General features: G+C 41.2%; 1 protein-coding gene across 5 annotated transcripts in view; it reads right to left on the minus strand.

The window, feature by feature from the left end:
* FAM222B (family with sequence similarity 222 member B) overlaps positions 1-19149 on the minus strand; it is a 61408-nt gene that overhangs the window by 29356 nt on the left and 12903 nt on the right. The window contains exon 1 of one of the 5 annotated variants that reach the window (XM_055402178.2): positions 6819-7071. The exons of the other annotated variants lie outside the window; for them this stretch is intronic. The gene's annotated coding sequence lies outside the window, so the exon portion shown is untranslated. Of the gene's footprint in view, positions 1-6818; positions 7072-19149 lie in introns of those variants that run through there. 5 annotated transcript variants of the gene reach the window in all.

Raw genomic sequence — 19149 nt, forward strand, 5'->3', positions numbered from 1 at the left:
AATTAATCCCAATTATTAAAACTCAATCCTTAAGTTTTTTCACAAATGTTATTTCCCTTAAAGTAGTTAAGTAATCCGATCCCTAATATTAGCTCCAGGAACATAATATTCTCTTCCCATCATTCCAATTCTAATCCCTAGATATCTAGTCTATTAAAGATTACCGCCTCCAATTATTTCATACCAATATTTACTGAGTACCTACTATGTAGCAAGGCACTGCTCCAGAAGCTAGGGACTCAGCAACGGACAAAACAAACACAAACTCCTGTCTTCATGATGCTCCCCTTTATACATGAGGTCAAGGGGGAGGATCAGACAAACAATAAATAGGTAATGGACAAAGACTATTAGAAGGTGAGATGTGCTATGAAAGAAACAAATGAAGCAGTGTAAGGGGATGAGGGGGACTGGATGGGGCAGCAATTTTAAATAGCATACGCAGAGTGTGGTCCTCACTGAGGAAAGACAGTTTCTACCATGCTTTTTACCTGGCTAGTTTCAGCACAAGGCAGCAGTATGGCTTTTAATTACGTAAGAGGTTTTGGTTTTTTTTTTAGCAATTAAACTATAACTAAAATAGTGTTCCCCTCTCTCAAGTTTAACTCTTAGGCATTTGTACATTTAATAAAAAGCAATTTATCAACTTGTTTTGAAGAGTAAAATTTTATTTCTGTAATGCTGAAATCTTCAAGAAATAATGTAAAAAAGTAACAGGAGCCCAAAGGCCACCACCGTGCACACACATACAAAGACTATTGCTGGGTGCAATGACTTTAATAAAGATTAGCATGTCCCTGCATGAGCAATGGTAGCTACAGCGTTGGCCAAAAAGTTCATTTAGGTTTTCCATAACATCTTATAGAGAAATGAAATAACTTTCTGGCCAACTTGATACTTTTTAAACTAGTCGTGGGGAGCTGAAAGATGAGCAGGTATGGATACACAGGAGGATGGAGGGAGTTAGTACAAACAGAATTTTAAAGAGCTACAAAATTGGTGTGCAGCCTGGAGTGGCACCAGCCTCTCATTTCTAGGTGCACTAAGGAGACTCCCCAGAACATACTATGAATGGTAAGAACGACAGTTTTCAGTTAGGACATTTGTTCAGCTTGGAGAAGCAACCAAAATTAAAATACACAGCTTGCTGGAAAAGCAACTTGTTCCAACTTAATTTTCCCACAGACTATGGAAATAGGCAAAGCACTTCTCTTAAGAGAAAAGGGTCCTTTCATCTCTCTGGGGAAATATCCTAATACAGTATCACACTCCAATCATAATATACCTCACAAGGATTGAATGAAGCCTAAGTACTAAAACCCTCAGTAAGGACTTTAGTGAATGCACAGTAACACCTGCCAGGACAGGTCAAAACCAAGATATAGAGTCATCATTAATCCACCGGTCCCACTTTCTGTTGAATGCAAGAGGTTCTGGGAGCATAAGATAAGCAAAAGTCAAACCAGTGCCTTCACAGCTACAAAACTACTGTGGTTCATAATAGTAAAACTACTTTCAGCTGCATAGCTGGGTGATCCAGAAGATCCATTCAGGAACCCAGGAAATGCACCTTCTCCATTGATACACTGTGACCTGGGATGAGCTGCCTTCAACTTCTCATAGTCTTGATACCCTTTCCTTTTAAAACAGATTAAGTCCTACCCTTTACATTGTAATTGATAAACAAAATGCCAATGGCAGAAGTACTATAACTTTTGGAAGGAAAAAAAATTAAGTTGTGACTAATAATTGCTTATGATTCTCCTCTGAAGCAACACCGATGCTGAGTAAATCACTCCAATTCTGCAAGTGGCATAAAATCTAAGTTTCACTCAGATCAGCAACTGATCCTCAAAACCACTTTGCTGAGTGCCAAGAAGTAGCGATTGGTTATGAAACCTTGCCTAAATCTACTGAAATATTCAGTTGATCTTCAACAACAACAAAAGCAAGGGGGGTGGGGGGACATTTTCCAACCAAATAGCACTTAAAGAAAGCAATCCTCAGTTTTGAAGTTATAATTTATAGTACTTCTTTGATCAAAACCCAATGTGTGCATGGATTTCAGCCAACAGCTCTGATCAGGAGAATCCACAGAACCCAGTGTTAGAAGAGGGGTTTACTTTGGTAATAGTTCTTCTTTGGCTTGACTACCTACAGCCAGTCCATATAGGATGAACAATTTGCATATCTGTGGGACAAGAAGACACCAACAAAGGAAACATGCCAGTGTCGAGGGTTAATTTATCTACGATTTACCTGGAAAATCTCAATTCTCCATAAGACCTTGGTATAATTAGGTCCTATAATAAGGGTCAAGTCTTAAAATATTAAAACAAACCGTCTCAAGGATACAAAACTGAGCTAAACCAAGCTGGTGACAACCTCACCTACTTGGCTCTTGAATGATCAGACAAAGAAACATAATCAGTTTGTTCAGCTGGAAAACTGCAGTTAAAAAGAAGAGGAAGTTAAAGCTATTGCTTAAAAATACGGCCTACGAATATCTTTGGACTTGTCTATACTTTGCCTGTTTGCCTTTCTGCATGAATAATCAAGAACTGACTGTATTCTCAGATCAAGAATGAATCCTTAACTATTAGAGTTCTCCCTATATGTTGGTAAAGGTGCCTCCTGCCCTTTCCAGCTAGGCTTACATGAAACAAACTCAGTCTATGACTAAACTCGATCTAATCAGCCAGTGTAGCTATCCCCTCTCCCTCTCCCCTCTCCCCACCCATCCACCAGGGCAAAATATAATAAAACTTCAACTTGGCCTTTCCTTTATCTCTCTATCATTCTTCCAGCATCTCATCTTGAACGTTCCTCCTTCTCTTGACTGATAATGACATCTTGGGTCTTTGGATTCTCTTCACAAGTACAGAAATAAAAACAGCTTCTCAGGGCAGAGATAGGAAACTTTCAATCATTTCAAATAGGGACCCTGAAAGGAGTTCGTGAAGAAGAGAATCAAACATACTAGAAATTCAGAGAAGGGAAGAATTCAGAGACCTTGGCTCTGGGTCTGGCCTCACTACTAAATCACTTTCTAAGTTATTTGGACATTCTTGAGGCATTAGTTTTTCCAACCTCAGAGAAATGCTGATACCACTAAGAGACTGCTTATTTAATTCACTGGATGAAAACTAATCCAAAAGTAAAAATATTTATGTTAATACTGGAAACGATCCTTGGGCTGAAGGAACTCTTGTCTTAACGTTTTATGAGTTGTTATGTAATTATTTCCTACAACCCCACATTTAATTTCAAAGTATAATATGTACTCAAGGTACCAAATAATTCCTAATTCCTTTAAGCCAGGCTCAGCTTCTCTCTTCTATTACTATATATATTTACAGAGAATGAAATCGCTATTAAGCAAAATTCTAAGATATGGCCAAACAAAAGGATTGTCCATTATTCACAGAATTAACACAGAGGACAAAGTTGGGGGAGGGAACAAAGGCCTGGATTCTAAGAAAACAGATGAGCTATTTGGGTGTTTGGCTTAAAAAAACAAAGCAAAAACAAAAAGATGGATTAATAGTTTATATCTAAAAGGCAACTCTATTTTGAATGGCTCTAACAATCCCATAATAAGCACAGTATCAAACACAGTCAGGGTAATTAATTCAGTGGACTCTTCCCCTTTCACCGCCAGATTGAACAGCTCTGAGGATAATCTCCTTCATTCTCCCAGGGCTCAGTTGGAAGATTCATTATTTATGCCCTCAATTGTTTACTCTGTCCTATTTTTCCATCCATCCAGGCCCAAGGGCAGTGTTATCACTGGCCTGTTTCCAAAATGAATGTATTAGTTCCCTGCCTTACTAGTTACAAACCCAAAGACAATCAAACAGTGGTTATCTTAACACTGGAGAGCAACCCCACCCCACCACTTGATCCAGGAGAGAAGTTAATGACAATGCTGACCCAGGTTACCAAAAGCTGTTATTTTAGATGGATGAAATGAAACACATTAGTTTTTCTAGTCTTTTTGTTTTTCTACAACCACTGAGCAACATGTATGCACATCCAACAGGATTCTTAAAGGGCAGTACCATTAGAGACAGCACTGGCCCTCACCAAGAGCAGACCTGTAAACTAGGAAGGATTAAACTGATTGAGATGCACTTTGCCTAGCAACCATTCATTAGGAAGAGTTCAGACACTCATCAGCAATCAATTCCATGTCCTTATCTAAGCCATAAACAGATAACAGACTCCACCAAGTCCTCTACCCTCTGGATTCAGACAGCAAACAACTTCCTTAGAAGACTCAGCTTCCAAAAGTTGACCCTTGGGGGAGGGGGTTGTGCCTAAACACACACAAAATATTGTCTCAGACACCTGACTGACAAAGCTGAATAGCTAAAAACTACCACCAGTCACATCTCCATATGAATGCATTCATTGTCTCTAAATAAGTCTCCCACACAGCAGCATTCCTAGGTCTTTTTGCCTCTAATATTTTCTCACCTTGAGCAAGTCTTTCCCAGTTTCAAACCTGACAACACTCAAGCTGATTATCATGAGAATCAAACAACGCCAAGGGTCCAATCTTTTCCTTCACCTTCTCAAGGGGATCATTTTATACTTCAGAAGTGAATGGGGGATTGGGTTTGAGTCTCCCTTTAGAGAGAACACAGGGCCCTCTTTAAAAAAATAAAAACAAAACACACATCCTAAGCTGTGACTCACAGAAATAAACAGGATAAAAACATTGCTAAAGAAAAATCAGCAAACTGAACCTCAACAGCACCATGTCCCCTTAACTTGAGATTATGGGATATCTTGGCTTCATATAATTGTTTCCTCGCAAATGACCAAATCTGAATTTCCATCCTCCTTAAATGATACCTGGAGATCAGTATAGATATACACTTATCATTAGTTCTATACATAGCCTTTTGTCTCCTGGGGAAAATTCTTTGGGGAAATCACTGCACTTTGCAAAATAAAGATTACACAAATCTGTCAAGAAAATAGAACAATAAAAACATTAAATGAGCAAAGTATAATGTAACTTTATAAAGCTGTATTAGCTGCTCACTCATGAGTAGACAAAAAATAACACCTAGATATCAAATAGGAGGTTATTAGTAGAAGCAAGTTGAAGTGGTGGTATATGCTTTAACATGGCCTCCAAGTGGATTTTGTCACTTTCTCAGCTTACCATATAGTTTAGACATCAAAGTGCACTTTGTTTTATACAATAGTCAACTGCAAAAGCTTCCAAGTGATTTTTAACAGTTCATTCTCAGTAACAAGTTGGGTAAAACATCTGGGGTATTCTCTCTGCCTTTCAATTTAAATATGATTCACGGAGTCTTAAGGGATAAACTAAAAACCCAAAATCTAACAAAGGTTTACTATGAATCTACTTTTTCTGCACAACTCTGCATTAAGGCTGCTTCAGATTAAAAAAAAAACAACTATAAGTTTCCTGATCCCTAGTAAGTTTCCACAATTGAGCCAATTTCCTATCCCATCATCCCTATTCTTTATCATATTTGCTTTTACCCCAAACTGCTCCTTATTGATTAGAGATAAAAATAAACCAATGCAAAGAAGAAACATTAATCCATCTTAAAACTAAAAAAGCTCCAGCATATCAATTCTATCTTCAAAACTGAACTCCAGTTAGAACAATTTCTGGAAACTGAACCCGGCTTACAAGAATGAACTCTCACCATTTCAATTAATATTTACCAAAGTGCTGCCAAAAAATTGACATTCATCCCTTCTGGCATTCTAGCTCTTTTCTAATCAACATTAGGATAAATCTGGTCCAAATATTTTTGGTGAAAATGCCCAGTTAAAGCAAGTTTACCATGAACAATGCCACTGAAAACACACACACAGACACACACACCCACACACCCTTTTGTTGCTATCATAAATTTTGAGTTTTCCCTTTTCAACTGATATCTTTCCTCTATATTAAAAACTGGTAAAGAGGTTCCTGATTTTGGCCAAAGATGAACTGTCCTTCAGGAAGAAGGGATCCATAAGTTGTAGAAGCAAAGGAACTCAAAACATAAATATAAATTGTAATGATACAGTCGCCTGAATTCATGAGGGGGTGCTTTAAAAAAATTAACGACTTAAAATTCATCTGGGTTTGTTTAAAGTTTGGTTTTTGACGACAGAAACTAATCCCTCTGAGAGTCTGTGAATGAGAAATATACAGATGGAGAAAAATATGAGACTTTTAACTTTCAGTAACGGTAAGGGAAGTTTGCTTGCTCAAGCTAGTTTTCTCCAACAGGGCTGAGTCCTACACAAAGCCGGTGACACTGTACTCGGGAGAGAGACTTTAGAAGAGTTAATCGCTAACAACTATCAGGATTTCCTTTAACCACCATCTGACGGAGGCTGATCCCTCTTTCCACTAGCACCTCCTTCATTTTCAGACTGTTTTTGCTGATTAAGGCAGTCCCAAGTAGGAAAATGGTGAAGACAGCCTTAATGGACACGGATGCAGAACAGTTTCAAAACCCTACTCCTATCCTAGCCTGTCCTTTTTTTTTTCCGGCTTACTGCATCAGATGCCAAACAAGAAAGGGCTCCTCTTTTCTTCTCTGTTCATTTTACTACGCGACCGACATCTACACATCAGTAAAAAGAGAGGAGAATCCTGAATCTCCTTACCCAGCTGCAGGGGTGAGATGAAGGGAGGGAAAGAAGAATGAAGGGCAGAATTAGAAAATCAAAATAAACTGATAAGACGTGGAGCTCTTACTTCCCATTCCATTTCCCCTTTTCTCACAAGGTTAAGTCGGCTGAAGTCGGGGTCGGTTAGAAAAAGCACACACCTTGAGCCCTGGAAGGGAGGTGAGGTTCGCTCCGCAGCGCTCGGTGGGGCTCCGGGCTCCGCCCCGCCCGCCTGGGGCAGTTCAGCCTTCCTCGGCCCCAGACCCGGAGGACGGAAGAGAAGGGGTTTCTAGCGGTCCTGGCAGGGGGAGGGGGAGGCGGCTGCTCCGGGTGCCAGGCTCTCCGAGCTCAGCACTCCGCGGCGCGCCGACACCCCCTCCCCCAGCCGGCTGCCGCTCGCTCCCCTTCGCCGCCGGAAGCCAGCCCCGCCCCCTCAACTCCATCTCGGCCCTCCGCGAGCCCCCTCCAGTCCGCACAGCCAATGGCGAGCCAGGGAGCCAGCAGAGCGACTCACCCGACAGCCAACTGCGGAGGCCCACTGGGAGGTCAGCCGCCCGGGATAGGCCAGCCACCCGCCGCCCCGGCCCCGGCACGGCTCCTCTTTGTTAGAGCTGCCCCCTAGCTCCAGGCCCCCACCCCAAAGCCGGCAGCCCAGCAGCCCGCAGCTGGGCCAGGTGAAGCCAAGCCCGGTCCCCTGCACCCCCCGCCCCCGCCCTGCCTGGGTGTGAGGAGTGATCCCCATCCACGCAGTACCTCCCTCAGTGCCTCAGAGTTGCATAGCAAGAGCCATCCGGAGACCTTCGACAGCAAAAAGATGCTTCCCAGGCCTCTGCCTCGCCCTTCTTTTCTCAGACTAATCAACTGCACTCCCTCATAACCGTGCATAGATTCAGGTTTGCATATTAGATCAGCTGCACACATCAATCCACCCTGTCTGAAACTCCTGCTTCCCATGACGCAGAAATTAAGGGGGGAAGGGGACGCATATTGGGAATGTATGTATCTGGAAGTTGGTGCGCTGGAGAAGGGATACAGTAAATCACCTGCAACAAACACCATACACACACACACACACAGAGCTGGATCCAACCCGGCTCAGATGCAAGTCACCTACATCCAATTAAACCCAAACAAACCACTCCCTTAGCAGGTTTCAGTACAATTAGGAAACAAACATCTAAGTCCTGTTCAAGCCATACACCTAATATTAGAAAAAATTCTCAGCAACAGCCAGGCTTCCGCATAACTGGCAGATTGCATCAACACTTCAATCACTAATGTCAGAGTTAGAAAACTAACACTGCTGGGATGGAATATGCTAAAGATTGTAGAATATTTCCTTAGGTATAGTGGTGAAGCAGTAGAAGGGGTTCATTTAACAAAAATAAACCCGGAATGGGGAAGGCAAGTTATTACCTACACTGTCATTTTTGTCTACAAAGTTCTTGCAACTAATGTTAAGTGTCTACACCACATTCTACAAGCCCACTTAGTTCACAAGTGCTAATACAATTTAAAAAATTAAGTTAAGTAGCCTTTTCTTACATGGAGCTCAAAGCATTTCATATATATGTGAACCTCAGTGTTCTGGGAAGATGGAAAAGGAGCTGTGTGTCATGCCTATTTAAAAGCCAGTTTTGGACTTCCTTTGTGGCTCAGCTGCTAAAGAATCCGCCCGCAGTGCGGGATACCTGGGTTCAATCCCTGGGTTGGGAAGATCCCCTGGAGAAGGGAAAGGCTACCCACTGCAATATTCTGGCCTGGAGAATTCCATGGACTGCGTAGTCCATGGGGTTGCAAAGAGTCAGATATGACTGAGCAACTTTCACTCACTTACTCTTGGGACTTCCTTGGTGGTCCAGTGGCTAAGATTCAGCACTTCCAATGCAGGGGGCCCAGGTTCGATCCCTGGTCAGGGAACTAGATCCCACACTTCACAACCAAGAGTTCAGGTGCTGCAACTAAGCATCCTGCATGCTGCAACTAAAGACCTAGTGCAGCCAAATAAAAAATATTAAAAAAAAAAAAAAAAAGGCCAGCCCTTTTTTCTAACCCAAATTAAAAGGCTTGGGCTTAAATAGATTTCTGGAGAAACTTCATTAGTCTCAGAGACTAGGTTCCAGATAAAAAGAACTAAGCATGAAAATTTTTTTATTTTAAATACTGCCCACAAAAGTGTCCCAGATTAGCTAATCAGTCTATTCCCTCCCGAAATTCACCTGAACTAACCAAAAATCCTCAAAAGCACAAAAACAGTTACAACTCTCCGTAGTGTTAGTCACTCAGTTGTGTCTGACTCTTTGCAACCAACAGACTGTACCACTGGTCAGAATGGCCATTAAAAAGTCTACAAATAACAAATGCTGGACAGGATGTGGAGAAAAGGAAATCGTCCTACACTGTTGGTAAGAATGTAAACTGCTGAAGCCACTATGGAGGAAAGAAAGAGTATGGCGGTTCCTCAAAAAGCTGAAACTAAGAGTTGCTATATGATCCAGTAATTCCACTCTTGCACACACACCCAGACAAAACTTTCATTTGAAAAGATACATGCACTCGCCTCCATGTTCACAGCAGCACCATTTACAATAGCCAAGACACGGAAGCAGCCCAAATGACCATTAATAGATAAAGGGATAAAGATGTGGTATATATAAACAGTGGAATACTACTCGGCCAGAAAAAGAATGAAATAATGCCATTTGCAGCAACACAGATGGACCTAGACATTATCATACTAAGTGAAGTAAGTCAGAAAGAGACAAATAGCACATGACTTACATATGGGATCTAAAATATGCAAATGAATTTATTTACAAAACAGAAACAGACTCACCGACATAGAGAACAGACTTAAGGTTACCAAGGGGGAGGACAGAGGGGAGGGATGGACTGGGAATGTGGGATTCAGTTCAGTTCAGTCGCTTAGTCGTGTCCGACTCTTTGCGACCCCATGAACCACAGCACGCCAGGCCTCCCTGTCTATCACCAACTCCCGGAGTTCACTCAAACTCATGTCCATCGAGTCGGTGATGCCATCCAGCCATCTCATTCTCTGTCGTCCCCGTCTCCTCCTACACCCAATCCCTCCTAACATCAGACTCTTTTCCAGTGAGTCAGCTCGTCGCATGAGGTGGCCAAAGTATTGGAGTTTCAGCTTTAGCATCAGTCCTTCCACTGAACACCCAGAATTGATCTCCTTTAGAATGGACTGGTTGGATCTCCTTGCAGTCCAAGGGACTCTCAAGAGTCTTCTCCAGCACCACAGTTCAAAAGCATCAATTCTTCGGCGATCAGCTTTCTTCACAGTCCAACTCTCACATCCATACATGACCACGGGAAAAACCATAGCCTTGACTAGACGGACCTTGGTTGGCAAAGTAATGTCTCTGCTTTTTAATATGCTATCTAGGCTGGTCATAACTTTCCTTCCAAGGAGTAAGCGTCTTTTAATTTCATGGCTGCAATCAGCATCTGCAGTGATTTTGGAGCCCCAAAATATAAAGTCTGACACTGTTTCCACTGTTTCCCCATCTATTTCCCAAGAAGTGATGGGACCAGATGCCATGATCTTTGTTTTCTGAATGTTGAGCTTCAAGCCAATCTTTTCACTCTCCTCTTTCACTTTCATCAAGAGGCCTTTGAGTTCCTCTTCACTTTCTGCCATACGGGTGGTGTCATCTGCATATTTGAGGTTATTGATATCTCTCCTGGCAATCCTGATTCCAGCTTGTGCTTCTTCCAGCCAAGCGTTCCTCATGATGTACTCTGCATATAAGTTAAATAAGCAGGGTGACAATATACAACCTTGACATACTCCTTTTCGTATTTGGAACCAGTCTGTTGTTCCATGTCCAGTTCTAACTGTTGCTTCCTGACCTGCATACAGGTTTCTCAACAGGCAGGTCAGGTGGTCTGGGATTCCCATCTCTTTCAGTGTGATCCACACAGTCAAAGGCTTTGGCATAGTCAATGAAGCAGAAATAGATGTTTTTCTGGAACTCTCTTGCTTTCTCCATGATCCAGCGGATGTTGGCAATTTGATCTCCGGTGCCTCTGCCTTTTCTAAAACCTGCTTGACCATCTGGAAGTTTACGGTTCACATATTGCTGAAGCCTGGCTTGGAGAATTTTGAGCACGACTTTACTAGTGTGTGAGATGAGTGCAATTGTGTGGTAGTTTGAGCATTCTTTGGCATTCCCTTTCTTTGGGATTGGAATGAAGACTGACCTTTTCCAGTCCTGTGGCCATTGCTGAGTTTTCCAAATTTGCTGGCATATTGAGTGCAGCACTTTCACAGCATCATCTTTCAGGATTTGAAATAGTTCAATTGGAATTCCATCACCTCCACTAGCTTTGTTCGTCGTGATGCTCTCTAAGGCCCATTTGACTTCACATTCCAAGATGTCTGGTTCCAGGTGAGTGATCACGCCATCGTGATTATCTTCGTCATGAAGATCTTTTTTGTACAGTTCTTCTGTGTATTCTTGCAACCTCTTTTTAATATCTTCTGCTTCTGTTAGGTCCATACCATTTCTGTCCTTTATCTGTCCATCTTTGCATGAAATGTTCCCTTGATATCTCTAATTTTCTTGAAAAGATCTCTTGTTTTTCCTATTCTGTTGTTTTCCTCTATTTCTTTGCATTGATCACTGAGGACGGCTTTCTTGTCTCTCCTTGCTATTCTTTGGAACTCTGCATTCAGATGCTTATAGCTTTCCTTTCCTCCTTTGCTTTTCGCTTCTCTTCTTTTCACAGCTATTTGTAAGGCCTCCTCAGACAGCCATTTTGCTTTTTTGCATTTCTTTTCCATGGGGATGGTCTTGGTCCCTGTCTCCTGTACAATGTCATGAACCTCCGTCCAGAGTTTATCAGACACTCTATCAGATCTAGACACTTAAATCTATTTCTTACTTTCACTGTATAATCATAAGGGAGTTGATTTAGGTCATATCTGAATGGTCTAATGGTTTTCCCTACTTTCTTCAATTTAGGTCTGACTTTGGCAATAAGGAGTTCATGATCTGAGCCACAGCCAGCTCCTGGTCTTGTTTTTGCTAGCTGTATAGAGCTTCTCCATCTTTGGCTGCAAAGAATATAATCAATCTGATTTCAGTGTTGACCGTCTGGTGATGTCCATGTGTAGAGTCTTCTCTTGTGTTGTTGGAAGAGGGTGTTTGCTATGACCATGTGTGGGATTAGGAGATGCAAACAATTATATGTAGAATGAATACACAACAAGGTCACACTGTATGCAGCACAGGGAACTATATCCAATATCCTGTAATAACCATAATGGCAAAGGAAAAAAATCTTTCTTGTTAAAAAATAAATAAGCAAATAATTTAAATGGCATTTTTCGCCATAAAGACCTGCCAGTGCCATTTTATAAAATTCAAACACCCAAGAGACAGAACACAGACTTTGATAAGAAAACTTATTACTTACTAGACGTAAAGAGAACAGATCTGAAAAAACAAGTGTGAAAGCTATCTGGGGAGGGGAAAAAAGACAATGCCTTGACTATTATTTCAATGTAGCAAGGTATTAACATTTTTAACTGGCTGCACTTTCTATTCCAGACACTAGAGGGAAGTATAAACTCTATTCACTGTATTTGGGAATTCAATTTATTCATTTATTCACTCACTCCAGTTTCCCTGGTGGCTCAGACAGTAAAGGATCCGCCTGCAATGCAGGAGATCTGGGTTCGATCCCTGGGTTGGGAAGATCCCCTGGAGGAGGGCATGGCAACTCACTCCAGTATTCTTGCCTGGAGAATCACCATAGATAGAGGAGTCCGGCCGGCTACACTCCATGGGGTCTCAAAGCTTCAGAGGCAACTAAGCACACGTTCATTCACACATTCACCACCTATTTATTGCATTCTTTGTTGTTGTAGTTCAGCTGCTAAGTCATGTCCAGCTCTTTGCAACCCCATGGACTTCAGCATGCCAGGCTCCTCTGTCCCCCACTATCTCCCTGAGTTTGTTTAAATTCATGTTGATTGAGTCGGTGATGCTATCTAACCACTACTGCATTCCTACATACCAGGAACATTATAGACCCCAAACACAAAAAAATGAATAAGCTACAATCCCTGTCTTCATGGTGCTTACTCGAGTGAAGGAAGACACCAGTTTAACGAAAAAAAAAAAAAGGCCACCATGATAAAGAATGCACATGAGAACCAAACCCCAACTTTTGCAAGACTGTGGGTTTGGGAAAGACAGCTCGGCAGAGGGAGGGAAAAAACATGTATCCATATAATCATTCATACCAGACAAAAAAGATTACTCAAACTGTCTTATTCTCGTATTAACTATATTCCCATCTTAATCTAAATGGAAATACCTACACTTAGAAAGTATCTTTAAACTGTTATCTGTAGAAAGTAGGAGAATGAGGCATTAACATGTGTGGAAGATTTGCAAAAATATCTAGTTGGCTAGGTTTCAAAATCAATTGTACCCAGTTTAAAAGCATTAAGGTAACAGATACAGTTTTAGTTAAGACTGCTTGCTGCTGCTGCTGCTGCTGCTGCTGCTGCTAAGTCACTTCAGTCGTGTCCGACTCTGTGTGACCCCATAGACGGAAGCCCACCAGGCTCCCCCGTCCCTGGGATTCTCTAGGCAAGAACACTGGAGTGGGTTGCCATTTCCTTCTCCAATGTATGAAAGTGAAAAGTGAAAGTGAAGTCGCTCAGTCGTGTCCGACTAGTAGCGACCCCACGGACTGCAGCCTACCAGGCTCCTCCATCCATGGGATTTTCTAGGCAATAGTACTGGAGTGGCTTGCCATTGCCTTCTCCGTAAGACTGCTTACAGGATTATAAAAATTCTTATTTGAAATCAGGATAAATTACACTACACCCCCCTGAAAAGAGTATGTCAAGGATAAATAAGTACAAGTTTCCTAAATGTGTTCTGTCTTCATAAATTAAGTTTCCCAAATTAGGAAACAGAATACTCTGAAAATTAGCTTCCACCAATGCCTGTGGAAAGCCTCTGTAGAGCAACATCTTGGTTGGCAAATCATTTCCCCATCTAAATAATTCAAGCCTACATAGGAAAGACAAAAACTTTAGCTGATAAAGCAGAATTAAAACTCAAAGTCACCAAAAGGGCAATGAAAACTTTTGTGTGGTGTATTTTTCCCTAATCCTCAAAATGACTGCTGCATCTTTTGGTATGGTTTGGGATGTTTGGATTGTGTATATTGGGGGTGGAGAGTGGAGAGAAGGAACAAGTTGTTGATTTCTCATACTGATGGAGCACAGCACATGGTCGAAAAAGTAAAAGCCAACATCCTGAAAAAAGTTTCACACACATACACAAAATGAGACAGCAAACTTGTGAATCAAGCATGATTTGGCATCTTTAAATGCACAGCCAATTCTTCTCTAGTGCCAAAGCCAATGGCTTCTCCTGTAGATAAAATGGCACAGTTCCTGAAAAAGCCCTGGACGCTGTTTCCCCACAATCCTATAATCTGTCAGAAGACAGAAAACAAAAAGAAGGCTCTGCCAGCCAGAAAAAGCAAATTATAACCAACACAGAGCCAACACTTTACTTCAGACAGAAGGAGCTTTTCTATGCGTCTTTGGAAGGAGAGAGACAAAAGAAGCTTACCATTGCTCAAATAACCAAGGCAAACATTTGAACCAAATATCATCTGGGATAAGCATTTGATGCAATAGCCTGCTTTCTTACTTCTTATATACAGTCTTAAAGAATATCTGCAGCATTTACAATAAAGAATTGGCCACAAAATACAAAGAACTTATACAAGTCAATAAGAAACAAAAACAACCAAAAGGGAAAATAGAAGCTGTGTGAAATACATACTCTGGGAAAGAAACAGTTAAGTAGAATGGATACCTGTAGGTCAACCACAAATCAAATTTGAAGGAACTAAATAAGAATTTAAGATGAACCTTTACCTATGAATCTGAAGCCAATCCCTGAGTTTACAATGTGCAAAGCAAATGATGGAAGCAAGTAGCAGAAAGCCTAAATACAACCTCGTAAGTAAATCTTCTCCAAGAAAGAAAGCTTACTCAAATGTCTTTGCTGGGGAAGCAGACCATTCAGGGAGCCCCTTTCCAAACACCAAATGCAGAAATAAAGCAAATAATGTCTGGGTGCGGCAAAACAAGTACACAAGTACAGGCTTCCCATCAAAGAGGAACAGAAACCTAAACCTTTTACTTGTCCTTGATACAAAGAGGTAATGGATTGTGGAACTGAAATTCCAAAAAAAAGATTCAATTCCAACCTACATAAAGCTAAGAACTTCACGCCACTTTGTTTTCAAATTGGCAATACACAGGTCCCCACTGGAAAAAAAAAAAAAGGTGGGGGGGCTTCCCTGGCGGCTCAGTTGGTGAAGAATCTGCCTGCAACAGGTTCAGTCCTTGGGTGGGGAAGATTCCCTGGAGAAGGGAATGGCAACCCACTCCAGTATTCTTGCCTGGGAAATCCCACGGAAGAGCCTGGTGGGCTATAGTCCATGGGATCAAAAGAGTCAGACATGACTTAGCAACTAAACTACCACCACTGAAAAAAAATACACAGGATCCCAACTGAGCTGTCAGCAGGGTAAAGTTCTGAGCAGACTATTGCTTAACCATTTCCCTTATTATTTTAAACATCAAAAGAACCACATCCCAGTTTTCCTCCATTGTTAATGCCACTTTAGAGGCTGAGAAAAATTTAGTTCATCAGATTCAAATTTCAGGCATTTTCTAAGTACATTACAGGTAATGATGCCACTGATTCTATATTTAGACGCAGGTGTGGAACAAGGAGTGCCAGTTTTGCCTGAAACGGCACCGTGTCCCTCTTTAAATTCTAACTGCAGCCATCACCTAAGCCTGCATTAAAATATCTATATGGTGTCGCCTAAAATAAATTAAAATGCTTTTTCAATGCTTTTTTTTGAGTGGTTCTATTGATTGACTGTGACATTTTAAATATAGATAATAAATCACTCCCACCAGTCCTTTAAACAGTCAGCATTTTAACTGCTGTAGGGTGGCCGTCACAGCCTCACTTGAATCAAAAAGCCAAGACGGTAAAAACTCTTGTCATATGAATCCTCTAAAATGGTAACATAATAAACTTTGGGCAATAATCTCTTTAATAAAAACTTGTGTCATCATGGTTCCATTACTGTTACATTTCAGAAATTAGGATAGCAGCCTTTTCCCAAATCCTGAGCTATTTTCTCTGCAAATAGTATTTATAAAAATATATCACCTTTCTCAAAAGAAACTTAAGGGCTCTAACAGACAGTATGTTGCTAATTTTCACAACATCCCAATAAAGAACTATTATTTAGCATTTATATCACACTTGAACTTGCAAAAGTGTTTTACAATTATTTTCATTAGTAGTCATGCCTCACAACCGCCCACTGAGCTAAACTGGTCCCATTATCCTCATTTGACAGCTGAGAAAACTGATGTATCGTAAGGCCAAGGTCAAGTCAGTCTGCTTTTCCAAGATCAGGAACCTGATCCTTAAAGGCAGTCTCATTCATTCAGCAGTGTATGTGTATTGCTTGTAATGCTCATTAAACTAGGTTTTTAGAAAACAGAAATCTACCTAAAATGATGGTTCAAAAACACTAAAATTGTAATGCTTTGATGAAAATATATAACCACATTGGAATACAAACAGGGAAGGATTTAGTAACATGGGCACAGGAAGTTTTTAGAAACATCCTCCCAAAACCTCGATGTCATCATACAAAACAAATGCTTTTCATCTCATTTGCTCCCTCCATCCACTACAATCAGACATCTGTCTCCACCATTCCAATGAGTAGTTCTACTCAAGATTACCAATAATCTCTAGGTTGCCAAATACCCGACAGGTACGCCTCTGCTCTTATCTGAGAAAGCATTTGGTATCCTATCGTGTTCTCCTCCCTTCTTTACATATTCTTTACCTGGCTTCCATAACATCATTCTTTCAGGTTTTCCTACCACCTTACTGGCTGTTCCTCTGTCAGACCTCTCTTCTCTAGACACAAACCAATCTAAGTGACCGCCTGATTGAATTCCATGACTTCAACTTCTATCTACATGTTGATGATCTCTGACTCTACAATTCCAGCTCAGACTTCTCCCTGGAACGCCAGGCTTTTCTACCCAACTATAGCTCCAGGTGGCTGTCTAACAAACAGCTCAAACTTGACATGACCAAAACAGAATTCCTGACAAATATATTTTGCCACAGTCTTACCCATCTCAATAATCACCATTTACCTATCTAGTTCTCCAGCCAATAAATGTAGAACCTATGCATAATTCCTCACTCTGCCTCACTCCCTCTGGCTACTGACAATCCCTGAGCAAGCCCTGTCAACTTCACTTCCAAAAGATATCACATATCCTTCAACCTTTCTATAGCTCTTCAGCCATTTCCCCAGTCATAGTCACCATCAACTCATCTGATTTAGTACAACAGCCTTGTAAGCTAGTCTCCTTGCCTCCACTCTCGATGCTTCTACAATCCAGTTTCACACAGTAACCAAAGTAACAACTTTTTAAAATTACAAATCAACTCACATCATATCCCTACTTAAAAGTGTCCAAAGGAAGCAGACCACTCGAGCTGTCAATGTCATCTCCTTCTGGCCTCTTCTTGCACCATCTCCCTCTCACTCAACATATTCAAAGCCCCACATTGGCCTTATTTCTGCTCCTCTAACATATGAAACACTACCGTGGGCAAGAATCCCTTAGAAGAAACGGAGTAGCCATCACAGTCAACAAGAGTCCGAAATGCAGTACTTGGATGCATTCTCAAAAAACAACAGAATGATCTCTGTTCGTTTCCAAAGCAAACCATTCAATAGCACAGTAATCCAAGTCTATGCCCCGACCAATAATGCTGAAAAAGCTGAAGTTGAACGGTTCTATGAAGACCTACAAGACCTTCTAGAACTAACACCCAAAAAAGATCCTTTTCAGTACAGGGGACTGGAATGAAAAAGTAGGAAGTCAAGAATTATCTGGAGTAACGAGCAAATTTGGCCTTGGAGTACAAAATGAAGCAGGGCGAAGGCTAACAGAGTTTTGCCAAGAGAAAGTACTGGTCATAGCAAACACCCTCTTCCAACAACACAAGAGAAGACTCTACACATGGACATCACCAGATGGTCAATACCAAAATCAGACTGATTATATTCTTTGCAGCCAAAGATGGAGAAGCTCTATACAGTCAGCAAAAACAAGACCAGGAGCTGACTGTGGCTCAGATCATGAACTCCTTATTGCCGAAGTCAGACTTAAATTGAAGAAAGTAGGGAAAACCACAAGACCTTCAGCTATGACCTAAATCAAATCCCTTACGATTATACAGTGGAAGTGACAAATAGATTCTAAGGATTAGATCTGATAGAGTGCCTGAAGAACAATGAACGGAGGTTCGTGACATTGTACAGGAGGCAGTGATCAAGACCATCCCCAAGAAAAAGAAATGCAAAAAGGCAAGATGGTTGTCTGAGGAGGCCTTACAAACAGTATGAAAAGTAGAGAAGCTATGAAAAGCAGAGAAGCAGACAAAGGAGAAAAGGAAAGGTATACCCATTTGAATGCAGAGGTCCAAAGAATAGAAAGGAGAGATAAGAAAGCCTTCCTCGGCGATCAATGCAAAGAAATAGAGGAAAACAACAGAATGGGAAAAACTAGAGATCTCTTCAAGAAAATTAGAGATACTAAGGGAAATTTTCATGCAAAGATGAGCACAATAAAGGACAGAAATGGTATGGACCTAACAGAAGCAGATGATTTTAAGAAGAGGGAGCGAGAATACACAGAAGAACTATACAAAAAATATCTTCATGACCCAGATAACCACAATGGTGTGATCACTCATCTAGAGCCAGACATCCTGGAATGCAAAGTCAGGTGGGCCTTAGGAAGCATCATTACGAACAAAGCTAGTGGAGGTGATGGAATTCCAGTTGAGCTATTTCAATCCTAAAAGATGATGCTGTGAAAGTGCTGCATTTAATATGCCAACAAATTTGGAAAACTCAGCAGTGGCCATAGGACTGGAAAAGGTCAGTTTTCATTCCAATCCCAAAGAAAGGCAATGCCAAAGAATGCTTGAACTACCGCACAATTGCACTTATCTCACACGCCATCAAAGTAACACTCAAAAGTCTCCAAGCCAGGCTTCAACAGTACGTGAACCGTGAACTTCCAGATGTTCAAGCTGCATTTAGAAAAGGCAGAGGAAAAAAAAAAAAAAAGAAAAGGCAGAGGAACCAGAGATCAAATTGCCAATATCAGTTGGATCGTTGAAAAAGCAAGAGAGTTCCAGAAAAACATCTACTTCTGCTTTATTGACTATGCCAAAGCCTTTGACTGTGTGGATCACAACAAACCGTGGAAAATTCTTCAAGAGATGGGAATACCAGACCACCTGACCTGCCTCCTGAGAAAATGCAGGTCAAGAAGCAACAGTTAGAACTGGA

The sequence above is a fragment of the Moschus berezovskii genome, chromosome 20, assembly GCF_049115385.1.
Source record: "Moschus berezovskii isolate FMDL1 chromosome 20, NW_MosBer_1.0, whole genome shotgun sequence".
In the NCBI taxonomy this organism is placed as follows: Eukaryota; Metazoa; Chordata; class Mammalia; order Artiodactyla; family Moschidae; genus Moschus; species Moschus berezovskii.